General features: G+C 41.7%; 1 protein-coding gene and 1 pseudogene across 1 annotated transcript in view; both read right to left on the bottom strand.

Moving 5' to 3' along the window:
• Positions 1-15,231, bottom strand: part of ADAMTS9 (ADAM metallopeptidase with thrombospondin type 1 motif 9) — a 184,945-nt gene that overhangs the window by 53,855 nt on the left and 115,859 nt on the right. The window lies entirely within an intron of this gene.
• LOC150004741 (tubulin beta-4B chain pseudogene) lies at positions 12,836-14,324 on the bottom strand (annotated as a pseudogene).

Here is a 15,231-nt window from a genome sequence, read left to right as displayed (position 1 = left end):
AAATGCTTTAAGACTTTGGGATGTAATTCTAGAGGGCTTTTAGGATAAAGCTCCTAGAAATCTCCCTACAAACCAGTGATCTAATGACCTGCACACAGGTATTCCCCATTAATAGTAACTAATTTTAGTATTTAAAAATGTTACTTTGATAAGGAAATAATATAAGGGCACAATTAGAATTTGGGGTGAGTTCACTTGTTTAGTTAACATTTATTGAGCATGTACTAAATTCCAAGAATTATGCAAAGCATTAGGGATATAGTGATGAACAAAACTGATAATATAATCCCTGTCCTCATAAGAGCTTATAGACCAGTAAGGGAGAACAGCATTAATCAAGTAATAACAAAAATAAATCTATGCTTATTAACTGAGCTGAGTGTTATCAAAGAAACAGTCCGGAGTGGTTAGAAGAGGGCTCTCTGAGACATTCCCTAGGGCCAGAGCATGCAGTGCTCATAGATCATAACAATGTATTTGGATTTTATTCTGCATGCAATGGGAAATGATCAAAGTGTTTTTAAGATGGGGTAAGACGTGGTCCCATTTCTGCTTCAAAAATTCTACCTTGACTACTGAGTGAATGATGGATGGGAATATATGTGAATGAAAACAAGAAAACTGCTCAGGAAGTTATTGTATTTGTCCAGACAAGAGGTGATGGTACCTTAAATTAGGGTGCAGTGTTGGAATGGGAAGCTGGTGGATTTAAGACTTTTTTTTTTTTTTTTGAGGTAGAAATGATAGTACCGGATGGATCAGCTGTAGGGTGGAGGAAAGAAGGCTGATTCCCAAATTTTTGGTATGGGCAACTGGATAGATAAATGACATTTATGGAGATGGGGAAAACACCACTAGGAGTCAAGGATATATTTATTTGTAGGAAATAAGATGGGCTTTAATGATATAGGCTCATGGATGGGAACATTTGGTTTATTAGGGTAAAGATACAGACACAGTCATCTTAGAGTTATCAGATGAACCTGTGTGAACTTAAAGCAAGTCTATGCTTAGGGATAGTCGTTTCAATATAGGAATAGTACAAATAAACTGTCTCTTAATATTGAGAGGAAGCAGGGAGTTGACAGAAATGCTGATTTAGTAATCTGCAGTGGTCATTGGAAAAGATAGGCTAAAAGTAGGCAGCAATCTTCAGAGGCAGAATTAGAAAAGGCACAGCTTTCTCACATTACTTATATGTCAGGCACTTCTATAAGACTTGAAATGCACTATCTCATTTAATCACCCCAATAACCATAGAGACAACTCTCAGGAATCTTAACAGAACAATGGAAACAGTTAAATTACCAATGTCACTGACAATTCATCTGATGTGCAACCAACATCTTATTGCCCATGAAATGAAGATGAGTTAAGAAGTTTCTCAATATGTTGACTTAAAGATTGTATACGATCTGGAGTAGCTAGGTCTCCTCCATTCCTATGTGCATTTTTCTTGTTTGAGGCCTCAGTGTAACTGACTTGGAAAAAGAACTCAATATTTCAGCATGACTTGCTGCACATATTATTTGCCTATAATTGTTAGGATCCAGAAGCAATTAGAAAACTCTCCAGGTATCCAATTCTGATAGAAAACACTTTTCATTTTATGCTTTCTAACTTACCTATGAAGAAAAGCAGCTGCTCATGGAAATTTTCACATCGAACAGTTCATTTATGGATCTATTATGACTTCACAGGAAAGTTGTGATTTTGATAATCAAATAAACATAGGTTTCAACTCTTATATTCTGAAGGAAATTTCTACCTGATCATTTCCAGTCCTTTCCCAGGCACTGATTTTTGCATCAATATGCGACACTGAGACAACAGTTAAATTTAGTGTGTCACCTAGTACGTGTTATTTATTGGCTACATATTTGAGGATTCTTGCTCTGGAAAATATTTAATTCCTTAAATTTGCAGCTAAAACAGTCTCCTAGTTTGCCAATAGAAATTTGACTTTTTTACCCCCTGAGGAAACAACCCAAGTTGTTCAGGAGAATGATTTACCTACCCCCAAGTCGGAGCAAGGCTCCCTCCCAAACAGTGTAATCTCTCCTTGTTACTTAGAAACATCAAGATCTGCATCTCAGATGCCTGCTCTCTCAAGCTTGTGTTTCTGTGAGTTCTTTCAAAGGGGTTGTTTAATGTAGAGCTTTGTTCAGGTGTTGCCTTAATACTTACCACAAACTAAGGTCTAAGAGTTTGAAATCCTTGCATTTCAGCTCCTCTGGGGAAAACAAAACTCAGGGCATGGGCAGTCTGCTCATAACCTCTACAGAGGATGCACACCTCTTGAGTGTGGATTTTTGGGTCTGGTGTGCGGTCCCTGGCTTTTCACTTATATTGAGGGGGCATAGTCTCTCAGTTATTGAGAAGCCAATAAACAATCCCAGTGTGTCTGCCTAGAAGAGACAGGCTGAAGATCTAAAGAGAATGAGATCTCTGGAGTTGCTGAGGCTGCTGAGGACCTGGGCATCCAAGTGAGGATGGAAGATTACCACTGAAATGGTAAGGACTGCATAGGAAGAATAAGAAGGGGAGGGTGGAGGTCAGGGATGCATGCAGAATCTGGCTAGAAGGAAGCTTCTCAGAGGGGCTGGAAGATGGTGGGTAGAGTGTGAATCAGGACGGCTGGGTTACAGCAGCTGCCTGCTAAACGTGAGTTAATAGATGGTCCAGGAGGAAGGCCCTAGTTGTGTCTGGGCACAGTTTTATATATCTAGTGATTTTCATCTCCAAGTGACATAGATACATGAGATTCTGTATATCATACATGAAATGCTTCTCAGAGAATGCTGATCAGCTAGTCCATATTTCCAAGTACAGGACTGGCTGACAGCAAGATAGAAATCAGGAAGCGCTGAGAGGCCACAAGAAAGGTTATGTACTGGAGCCATTAAGTCAAGACTCTCCTAATCTAAGGATTTTTGACAATTGGGCAGTTAACAATCACTCCAAGAATGGTGGGCAAAGTTCAGTCTTGAGACAAGAGACCTTGCTAATTATTATTCAAGGCCTTTCTTTATAACACTTTAAAATATAAAAATAACATCTAAATCACTTCATTTAAAATGTTCAGTTGTGTCTTTTCATAACAACGACCAGCTCTTCTTGATTCTACTCTCATTTTAACTTTGTTTAACAAAACATAAAGTCAAACCTCATTTGAAAGTATGCTATCAGAAACAATGCAAGGCTTGCCCCCGAGGTTCAGGGCCGCCTTTGCCAATTACAAGGTGAATGAAGTGAGAGCTGTGTGAGCATCACACTGTTGGGAAAGGTGAAGGGATAGCAGCCTTACCTACTGCTACACTAAAAAAAGAAAGTAAGCACAAGGATATAGATTGAGGGATCAAAGTTTCAAATACTACTCATTGCAAGGCCTGGAAAACCACATGGCCTTGTCACATAGCAAAAAGCTAGCAACAGCTCACACAGTTTTATTTACTGTCTTCCACACTGCAGGCAGTCAGCAAGTAAGCATGGAAATGAGAACCCATGGCATGTGTAGCCATCGCAGAAGAAGTATACTATAAGTGAAACGCCATATTTTCCTAAAGGTCACAAGGATAAAACCACTTAGAATCTGACCCACAGTGCTGATGCCGAACTGATCTGGCACAAGCTATCTAGAGGCAGAAAGGCCCCTGTATGAACATTCCTTCCATTGGAGCACAAGTATTAGAAATCATCCTAGACTCCTTCTTTTGAACACTCACCACGAGTGGGAAACTGGGCTGAAGGACAACCTTGAGACTCAGGCACTGCTAGGGTTCCTTGTCACAGATAAGTAAACTGAGAATTAAAGGGGTGACGTCACTTGCCTAGGCTCACAGAGATAGAAAGTAGCAGAGTTTGGCTTCAAATCCAGCACTTCTGTCTCCTGAGCTACCATTTTCTTCCTCATGCTCTATTGAAGAAAGGGTCTGGTTAAGAAAACAGGCTGCTCACCTCTGCTTCCCCAAGGTAACAACAGAAAGAGAATCTCAGAGAAATGTTTCCAAAGACTATTTTAGAGACCTCTGATTCCTTGGTCTCCCAAGAAAAGACTAGCTATGCAATGTTAGCATTTTGACTTTAATACTCTCTCCACCACATTGTTAGCACTCTGGGAAGAAAGGCACTAGGAACAGTAGATATACAATCACATTTGTAAAGGGTCACATTGTCCTTTGGCCAAAGCCACACCCTGATTTTTTCTTGGCTGTTTTCAGGGTTTGTTCATCCTCTGGGGCTGGCTCAATGCCACATGGTAAATGATCGTTTTCTATCACTGGTGAAGGGCTCTTTGTGTGGTCATGAGTGGAAGGTTGCAGGCTGTAAATTTTGGCCTGCTGAATTACCAAGAACTAATCTCTCAAATGTCTGAGCTGTAGAGCATCTCAAATACTATTCAGTCCTTCTATTTATTTTACAAATTCAGCACTAGAGATAAGGAGACACTGCATGCTCACAGTGAGGGAGGAGTACATGAAGGCTCAGGACCATGAGTTCCTGTCCCTAGCACACAACACTATTTGCTGCCCATCGTACTACAGGTTTGTGGTCAGTTCCAGTGTCCTGCATATGTTGCTCAGGAACTACAGCTAACCAGACAACTGATTCTTCCTATTCCAAGTCAGTGATGGTCACAGACGGATAGCAGGATGGACAGAGACTAGAGAGGCAGGCATAGATTCTGCACCTCTGACTCTGACATATAGTAAACACCAGCAGGAACAAGAGTGAGTGCAACAACCTCTTGTTCTGAGGTACCAGTCAAGAACAAGTTCCAAGGGGTGGGTGTGTATGTACCAGCACAGAAAATGACAGCTCGTTGATTTCACCTTGATCTGAGATGCACCGTCTCAAGGCGTAGGTTTTGGAGTCAGACCTAAGCTGGAGTGCCATCTACCATTTTATGCTGGTACCATTTGGAACAAGTGATTTAACGTTTCTCAGCTGAGGTTTATTCTCTGTGAAATGGAGACAACAGTATTATATATACTCAGTAGCACTGTAAAAAATTAGTGAGACAATGCATGCATACAGAGCTCTGTGCATTTTGACTGAACAGTATAAAAATCAAAACATCACGACTAAATCTTCTATTCAGTGGAGTCTTTTAAACTATCTCCTAACATGCTGTTAAAAAGGTGTTTTTTAAAGTATGTGTTAACTAATGGAATCTAAGATTAACGTTCTAACTCAGGAATTTGCTGGGTGAGGGGAGAACTTAATCTGGCAAAATCTCACCCATGGGAATGGGTAAAGAGCTTTCTTTTCCAAAGGTCACAGACAAATGCACAGAGCAGACACAAATGTTGAAATGCCATCTCTGCTGTAATGCCCTTTCCACTCTTACAGATCATTACTCATTCATATGGTCTCCTCTAACCACAGAAGACAGGAACAAGTAAGAGAAAGAAAGACCATATCTGAATGCCACGTCTCTTTTCTGCTCCATAATTTCCTGCTCGTACATATTATCTCAAGAGCTACTTCTGTTTCTCGTGTGTTTTTATTATGTTTTTTCTAAATGTCCTGAAACAGACTCAACATCAGTGATCATCATTACTGAATACATATCTACTCACTTCCCTGCTCTGGTCACAGTTCTTTGTCAAAAAAGATCTTATTGGTGGGTGTGACACATTTAGGGGTTCTTTTATAGGGTCTCTCACAACAAAAGAATGGCTCTGATGGGGGCATCAGGGAACCAAAATGACTTAGGAGGAAGGAGAGATAGCTTTGCCAGGAAACAAGGGCTATGACTTCAGGGCATAAAGCCAGTGCTGACAGGCCTGCCTGAAAGCTGTTGATGTGCAGGACCACCGCAGCACTTATTACCATGAAAAGGAGCTGAGAAAGCATGAGATTGGCAGGGAACACCATCAAAGAAAGCAGATGCAGAGTTGCGGCCTCCCAGCCGGATGGGGTATTAGGCTACCATCCTATCTTCATTGCCCACAACATCCCCAGCCTTTGCAGAGCTACAAAGGTCTAAGACTGCAGGAAAAAAGGAACTAAGATCCACATGTCAGCATTTGGCACACACTTGAAGGCTGCCGTCAATACTATAGCCAACTAGGTGGCCTTGCATGTGCCTCCTTAGGGAGAGGGTAGGGCCAGGTAAATAGGGGGAGACAGGAGGAGGTGCTTGCTTGTGCTTGCCACCTCTCATTTTTCCCAAGAATTATGAGGCACAGATGCCCACTCCCAACCTCAAAATGAAACAACTTTGTATGGGGAGGGAGGTAAATTTTAACATTAAACATAGCGGCATATGAGATTCTCTATGCAAGCTGTAAAACCCAAATCAGGGTTATTTTTGTTCTGCAAGAATATAAATGTTACAGTTTCACTACTCACAAGGACAGAAAACAAAAACCAAGCAAATCTGCATAAGCAGCATGTGGTGAACTTGATTGTGGCTAATTCTAGTTGTGACCCCAGGAACTTGAGGCATCTTACATTACCAGGCTGTGTTAGCCCAGCCATGCCCTCCAATTCCCCATTATCAAGCACATCGACTCTTTTTATACAACTTCTTTTCCCTATCAATGTTATGCATGATGATTATTTGTAACTGATTTTAGCAGAATAATGATACTGGTATTATTCAGGAAGGAGGTGAAGATGGTACAAGGACCCACACTCTGTGCTTGCCACAGGATTCTCAATGAAGGTAGTTTGGAAGACAGGGAGGGTAGTGAGTGAGATATTTGATCCAGGATCCTCATTCTCAACTGTTGTAAAGGTAGAAGAAGTATCTGAGTAAGTAATAGATGAAAAAGCTATGGCTGATGGGAATGGTGACCAAAGTTTCTGGGCACTCTGAAGGTGGACTGTGACTGAAGGCCCAGGTAAGAAGGGTTCAAGTCTACCTGGAGATGTCATTCTGCTAGAAGATGACAGTGCTCAAGAACACCCACTTATGACTTGTGCTACTGTCACAAGCACCCAGGAAGCTTAAGTCACCTTTGGGAATGCTTCTATTGAAAAGCAATCCATGCAGGTGGTCTCCGGACTTTCACGACCTAACCAATGTTCAGCCCTTGAATTGCTTCCTCTAACCAAAGAGCTAGTCTATGTGTCATTCAGTCATTTAAAAGAAAACAGGTCAGAGTTCATTTAATTGCATTTTCCAGTCTTGCTTTTTCTACCCGCTTGGCCCTTCCTCCATCAATTTGGTGTGAAAGGGACATATTTACAGGCCAATGCATTAAGCATCTTAACACTGAAAAATTTACAAAATTTTTTGGACAGTAGTTCATGTAATCAATTTGCTTTTGAGTAGATATTAATGCAACCTCAGAACAAGATATACATGTATACCAATTTGCATCCACAGAAATATCTTAGCAGGAGGGGAAAAGTTCCTTTTAAACATTATTAAATTAGATGCTCATCCTCCAACTTTGCATTGCTGTATTGGGAGTTCAGATAAGACCAAGTCACTATCAGTCTGTACTGTTGAAGTTTTTTGTGGCTTTTCTGGTCTCCTCTTTCTGCTCATTTCTTGGGAAAAAAAATGGCTCCAAAGTACCACTAAGAAAGAATGACTAGAAGCAATAGAAAACAGCTAAAGTGTAAATGGCTCACAATATGGAAGACTTAGCATTAGAAGTGGCTGAAATTATATTCGATGGTTTTATATGAATTTAACTGGAAATACAAGGGTCTAGGCAGAAGAAGGTGATCGTTATAAACTTGGTTTTGGAATCAATCTGCCTGAGTTGATAGTACTCTCTCTTACTTTGTGGTCTTATGTAAGATGCTTAACCATAGCAAAAATTTCTTTCAAATTTTGTTTGATAGGTATGGAATGATGGCTAATAAGCATCTCAAACTAAACATGTCCAAAACAGAAGTCCTGGTCTTCCTCTGCAACTCTTTTCTTCCTATAGCCTTCCCATTTCCATCAATGGAAACTCCACCCTTCCATTTATCCCCACCCTCCCACTTATCCAGTGCACAGCACTCGGAATCGTTCCACCTCCTTTCTTCCTCTTGTACCCCATATCCAAACACTCAGCTGATCCTTTGGCATTACCTTAAAAATACACCAGACTCTCACCACTTTCACCACTTTAACTGTGAACATTCTCATCGGAGTTACTGCAGTGGCTTCCTAATGATCTCCCTGCTTCCATATGTATTCCTCCTCTAGCCTCTTCTAAATTCAGAAGCCAGAATCATGTTCCTACTCAATCTCCTTCTTCCCTCAATGGTTTCCTACTTCCCTTCAATGCCCTAACCTTTCCTCTCCCCTCCTGTGGCATACCTCCACATTCCTCTCCCTCTACTGTATCTCTAATTTCATATCCCGCCCAACCCCATCTCTCACAGCCATACTGACCTCCTTGCTATCACTACGATATGCCTGGTGTACTCCTGTCTCCAGGTCTGACCCTGGAATACCCTTCTCCCAAAGATTTTCTCCCAAATGGTTGCTCAAATGTCACCTTCTTAATGGAGACTTGCCTGACCTTCTTCAAATTACAGTTTCTCTCTCCTCTTCCTTGTTATTTTCTATCCCTCTTCTCTAATTTAGTTTTATATATGTCACTGATCATTTTCACAATATATAGTTTAGCCTTTATTTTGTTTGTTATTTCTAGGGTAGCTCCCCAACCCCACTAGAAGGTAAGTTCAGTGAGTTCAAGGATTTTTGTGTTTTGTTTGCTGCTATATCCCCAAAAGGCTAGAGCAGTGCTTGGCTTATAGAAAACACCCAAACTCTTATGAAATACACAAATGAATCAGTGAATGAATATATATAATAGAATCTAGAACCAATTATAAGAAGTTTTAAGGATTAATAAACATCCTGCACAATGCTTAGCTCATGGTACAGTCCAAATAAGTAACTATTGCTCTTCCTTATTGCCTGGCTCTGACTGGTCTATTCAGTCCAAAACCGTATAAGTACTCTTGTGGTTTAATATTTAATTTATAGTTACTGAACTAAATACTACACTGGGGACATCTAAGAGGAAGGTTATCTGAGATTGTGATATAAGATGACAGATGGCAAGTGGCAGTAGCTAGGAACTCAGAATGCTACACTGCCCGGCAAAGCCAAAACTGACATGGGAACTTCAGCTCTGAGCCACTGACATCACCACATAATGTTTCTCCTCCCAAAATACGTCACCTTAGAATGATACCTTTGACAGATAGGAAAATCTAGATATACAGATTTAAAATAGACTACAAAGAAATGTAATGGACAAGAGTGGGTTCTATCTAGGCCAGGTATGATCTATTTCCATTCTGGATGGAAACATCTGAAAACAAAAAACTGAAAACCCACACTTTATTTCCAAAACATTATGTCAAAACATTCACCCTGATTTTTTTAAAAGTTTTCTTTCATTTAGAAAACGACCCTTAAAGTATATGATATCCAGGACTACAAAACTAGCATGAGTCCTGAGATTTTGTAACTGTAGAATGAACTGGATAGAAGTGAATCACTGCCACCCGCCTGTATACTCTCTACAAACTAGCCACCACAAGCCTCTCTTTTAAGGGGGTAATTGTTTCCAAAATATTAGGATCAGGCCATGCCTAGAAATATCTAGTTTTCTTTAAAAAATATTTTTTTAAAAATTTTTTTCAGAGAGAAAGAAATATCCACTTATTTATGCATTTATTGGTTACTTCTTGTATGTGCTCTGACCCAGAGATCAAACCCTCAACCTTGGCATATCAAGATGATGCTCTAACTGCCGGCGCTACCTGGCCAGAGCAAGATCTAGTTTTCTTAGTCCAGCTGATGTACCAAGACACACCATTCTAAGAGGCTGTAAATGTCCAAAATATCCAGAAGGAAGCCAACCCTTTTCAGAGCTCTGGTCTGGGAACTCTAGGTGAGAAAGCCCTAGTTCTGAGTTCCTTTAAAAATCACTCAAAACCAAGCACAGTGTTAACATTGTTTTATTCAAAATCGCAAATATTCAGCTACCTCCCCCTTTTGATAAGTAAAATAAACAAAACCAGAGACCTGGCTAAAAACCTGTGGGAAACATTCAGATCCTAAGGACTAAGCTTCTATGGCTTTTAAAATGCAGAGGAGCACTAAATTGGTTTCCACTTTGGCAAGAGACTGTTTCTTTTATGTGTCACACATCAAAAATCAATATTTCTAAAAGCGTTGAAAGCCTTACCAGAAAGGAAGAGGGAAAGCATGGGGACTGGGGGTCAGTCCCATCTGGAATCCAAGAATTACTGACTATAAGATGTTGGGAAACTTGCTTAGCCTCCCTTAAGCTCAGTTTTCCTACCTGCATAGTAAGATCCATTTTGCAAGGATTACATGAGGATTAGCAGTAACGCACACAAAGTACCAGCCCAGGACTTAGTTCATAGCAGAGGCTCAATAAGTGGGGGCCTTTGTTATTATTTTTCCACTTCCAGTCAAATCTCTCTGGCCAACTGCAGATGGGCATCTTTGTGTGCCACATCAAGAAATGTTAAGACTGGTCATCATTTGGTGACTGTGATATGGAGGAGCTCATTCATTTTGAGAAGTGAGCTGTTGAGTGGTGGCTATATCTTTTCATTTGTTTATTTATTAAAGATTTGCACCTGCCCAATTTATAGCCTAGAATCACAGTTTATATTATAATTTGGTAAAAGGCAAAACTCAAATTCTTTCTTTTTTAAAAAATGTATTTATTTATATTTAATCCTCACCTGAAGATATGTTTTTATTGATTTTAGAGAGAGAGAGAGAAACATCAATCTGTTGCCTCCTGTATGTTCCCCAACCAAGGATCAAACTCACAGCCTGGGTATGTGTTCAGACTGGGAATTGAACCCGCAACCTTACGGTATATAGGACAATACTCCAACCAACTGATCCATCCGGCCAGGGCTCAATTACTAATTTCAGAGGGCTTTTTACATAGCCCATTAGTGTTTTAAGGTTCCAGTTAATTCTGGAAGGTGGCACCCACTTGCCTGATGGAGAACCAGGATCTCTTCTGCATTGGGCACCAGTGTGCATCTCTTCTTTTAATAAAAATTTCCTTGATCTTCTATCAAATAAAGTTTGAACTTTGTGGGAAAGATCTAATATTTCATTAGAGCTTATGTCTTATCATAAAATTTCTGAGGTTGATGACAGTGTCCTGGGTTCATTTTGCTTGCCTTTCCTCTACTGGTAGATTTCTTCTCCAAACTCAATGCTTTGGAGTCACCACTAGTGTTTATGTTCATTGTTAATGACCTTTTTGAAGAGAAGAGTTGAGATTATTTTTCTTCTAGGGCCATATGTATCACCTAAATGTTCTCTGACCTACCAGTCTTAGAGCTGTGCCTGCCATTGAATCTATATATGTGTCTCTGTGTGGCATGGGATGATTTGGAAAGTGGAAAGGGGGAGATACGGAGAGGAAAAACTTCAGAAACTTTATTCCTCAGAAATTCATGCACTAAAAAGCCAAATTAATGCCACATATCTGGAAAAGCAGACCACCTATGTATGGCTTCCTCTAATGGGTTAAAAACAAACAAACAAAAAAGGTGGGGAAATAACTAAGGACAAGAGCTGATAACCTCTACAATATAATGATTTGTCTTCCCCAAGAGGAGGAAGGAAACAAGTTTATAATAAAGACTCTCTGACTTAAAAAACAGGGGTTTTTATTGAAGATATTTGGGAAATGCTGCAGACTATACCACAGGAATATAAGGACAAAAGTTTTTCTCTAAGAAATCCACAAAATTACAGGGATAATATTATTGCCAAGGGGACATTTGGCAATGTCTGAAGACATTTTTGGTTATCACAATGAAAAGGATATGCTATTGGCAACCAGTGGATAGAGGCTAAGGATACTGGTAAACATGCATCAGTGCACAAACCAGCCCCACAACAAAGAATTATCTGGTCCCAAATGTCAATAGTAGTGAGATTGGGAAACCCTGTTTCATATCTGTTTACAAGCCATGGAATACTTCCTATACCACTCACTGTCTTGGTCCTGAATCAGAAAGGCAGCCTGCGGTTTATTAAATAAAATGTGAACTAGGATTAATCTACTCTTAAAAAAGTAATGCCCCCCAAATTTAAATATTCAACTTTAACACCAGTTCCTAGATATGGTTGGATCATTGCATATGTGCAGATTCTATCATGGATGAGGGAGGTGCCATTTGAAATGTAAAATTAAAATAAACATGTACATGTGAACTATCAGTGTTACCAGAATGATCCATATGTATAACATGTTGGAGTAACCCTGGTTTTCTTAGAGATGTCCATTCTCATGTATGCCTTTCTTTCCAAAGTTGGGCATTGCTGTCAATGTTGCCTATGGGTCACCTTGGACACATTTGCATACCTTTACAATTCCCTTCCCTCCTCCAAAAAAAGAATGAGTGACACTGCTTGTTGGTTTGCAAATTCAGTCTGATGAGACTAGACGACTTGGGGACCCTGACTCTTTAGCTCATCCTTGAGAATCCTTGACCTTGAGAGCTTCCTGGGATCCCACACATAGTATTTTATGAAAAATTCAACTCTCCAGAGAGAAGTGCTTTCTAATAGCTAACCAGTGTCATTTCACAGGACTTGCAACTGTGCCTTCAACTTTGACTTTTGGCTATGAGTCCTCCCTCTTTTCACCAGATGTCTCCACAGGGTTTCTCAATCTTGGCACTATTTCAACAGTTTGGGTGAGCTAATTCATTGTTGTTGCTCTGCACTGTAAAATGCTCAGCAAAATCCATGGTTTCTTTCCTTTTTTCATTATGAAAATGCTTTAATGGTGGTGCCTGTACAGCATGTGATGTCAAGACAGGCAGAAGAGCAGGTACACACAGTGAGATAGGGCTATCAGAGGGACAGGTTGTGAGTGAATGAAGAGTTTTCATGGCTTCCACGCTTTCCCAGGTACCAGGCAGCTCTAGGACACCTCCTCCTCTCTCCCTCCTCTTCAAACTCGCCCTGCTCCTCAGCCATGGCATCCTGGTACTGCTGGTACTCAGACACCATGCCATTCATGTTGCTCTTGGCCTTGGTGGATTCCATCTCATCTGTGCCTTGCCCGTGTACCAGTGCAGGAAGGCCTTGTGCTGGAACATGGCTGTGAACTGCTCCAAGATGCACTTGAACACCTCCTGGTTAGCTCTGCTGTTGCAGATAAGGTGGTGGACATATTTAGCCGCCGTCCCCCCACCCCCCCGGCTGGGATGTCACAATCATCCATTTTCACATTGTTGGGGATCCACTCAACAAGATAGCTGCTGTTTTTATTCTGGACATTAAGCATCTGCTTGTCTACCTCCTTCATGGGCATGCAGCCCCTGAAAACAGCAGCCACAGTCAGGTAGCGTGGCAAGGTAGGGTTTGCAGGCAGCCATCATGTTCTTAGTATTGGACCTCTGCTGCTTGAGCTCAGGGACCATCAGGGCCCAGTACTGTTGGCTGCCCTGGCTGGTGGGGGTGGGGGAAGCTGGGTATGAAGAAGTACAGGAAAGGGAAGGGCGATATGTTGACAGCTAGCATTGAGCTGGCCAGGAAAGCAGAGGCAGATGGTGAACACACTGTTGGTGGCTGACACCAGGTGGTTCAGGCCACCACAGGTGGGTGTGATCAGCTTTAAGGTTCTGAAGCAGATGTCATACAGGGCCCTGTAGTCAATGTAGCAGGTCTCCTCTGTGTTCTCCACCAGCTGGTAGACTGAGAGGGTGGCATTGTAGGCCTGCATCATGGTGTCCGACACTGTGGGCGAGGGCACCATGCTAAAGGTGTTCATGATCCTGTCTGAGTACTCCTCCCTAATCTCGCCGATGAAGAGGCTACCCATCCTAGACCCAGTGCCACCCCCCAACCCCAGGGAGTGGTTTAGGTGGAAACGCTGTAGGCAGTCACAGCTCTCAGCCTCCTTCCTCACGACATCCAGCCAGCACTGAGTCAACCAGCTCTGCGCCTTCCATGTAGTGCCCCTTGGCTCAGTTGCTACTGGCACCACTCTGACCAAAGACAAAATTGTTTGGCCTGAAGACTGAAGGGTCCCGAGTGCATGAAGGGTCCCATGGTGCCTGGCTCCAGGTCCATCAGCATGGTGACGTGGGGCACACACTTTCCACCAGTGGCCTCGTTGCAGTACACATAGATCTGCTCCAGCTGCATGTTGCTGTCCCATGGTAAGTGCCTGTAGTGTGGATGCCATGCTCATCACTTATCACCCCCAGAACTTAGCATCGATCTGACTGCAGCACTGGCTGGCCTGAAGGTGCACAATCTCCCTCAGGCAGGCGGCGGCAGCAAATGTGGACAGATGAAGCAAGAGCCCAGGAGTGGCATGCAGAATGTTCAACATCCCTGGTTTCTAATCACTAGAGGCCAGCAGCACCCAGAACTACTTATTTGTAACAACTAACAGTATCTCCAGATATTGCCCAGTGTCCACTGGGGGTGGGAGTGAGGATAAAAATCACTTTCAATTGAGAGTCACTGAATTATCCTGAAGTTTTGAGAAAGTCCTTTAACAAGCTCTCAATTGATTTTAATTGGCTTGACGAGGGCAAGGCACACAGAGCCTCTTTTTGAATGGCCTGCTGAACATCAATCCAACAAGGTCAAGATCTTACACCAGAAGAGTCAGGAAGGCCTGATCTATAGAGAACATGGCCTGTAAAATGTGAAATCAATTCCCTTGCATAGCCACAAAGATGCCAACTATTATGAACAACCACAATCTTCTGCACAGCACTGCCTCCCTGACATTGTCTATGACCTGATTTTGCTAATGAGTCCTGTACGATTCACATCTGATTGAGAGACAACCAACAAGGAGAAAATAATGATTTCACTAAAAAAGGGAAAACTGCAATGAGGAAATAGGTGAGCTGGTTGCAAGACGGCTTTAATTAAGTGTGAGGAAAATAAACAGTACACGTTTTCATTTTCAAAGGAATCTAGGCTTTGACGGGGAGCAGTGGGTAGAAAATAGAGGAGTCTGTATACGTCCAAGTATTTACTAGAATTTATAGTCAAGACTTGCAATGAAAGTGTGTATTTCCCTGGGAAAAGGGGAGGTAAAACATCAGCATTCCAGAAGCCTCTCATTTCAGTCGCTCAGGTAGGAGGAGGTGAAGGGAGGGAGGGGCAAGGCGATAAGGAGAAGAGAAAGCCACAGGAAAAAAGCCAATAAAAAATGAGGAAGAGTTCTGTTTATGCTGAGCTCTGGCTAGAGTACCCAGTTTTATTATGATGTTACAGCCCAA

Source organism: Furipterus horrens, unplaced genomic scaffold, assembly GCF_987537825.1.
Source record: "Furipterus horrens unplaced genomic scaffold, mFurHor1.1.pri manual_scaffold_7, whole genome shotgun sequence".
NCBI classification, from domain to species: Eukaryota; Metazoa; Chordata; class Mammalia; order Chiroptera; family Furipteridae; genus Furipterus; species Furipterus horrens.
The sequence above is the reverse complement of the archived record's forward strand: the minus strand, read 5'-3'. Positions and strand labels throughout refer to the sequence as shown.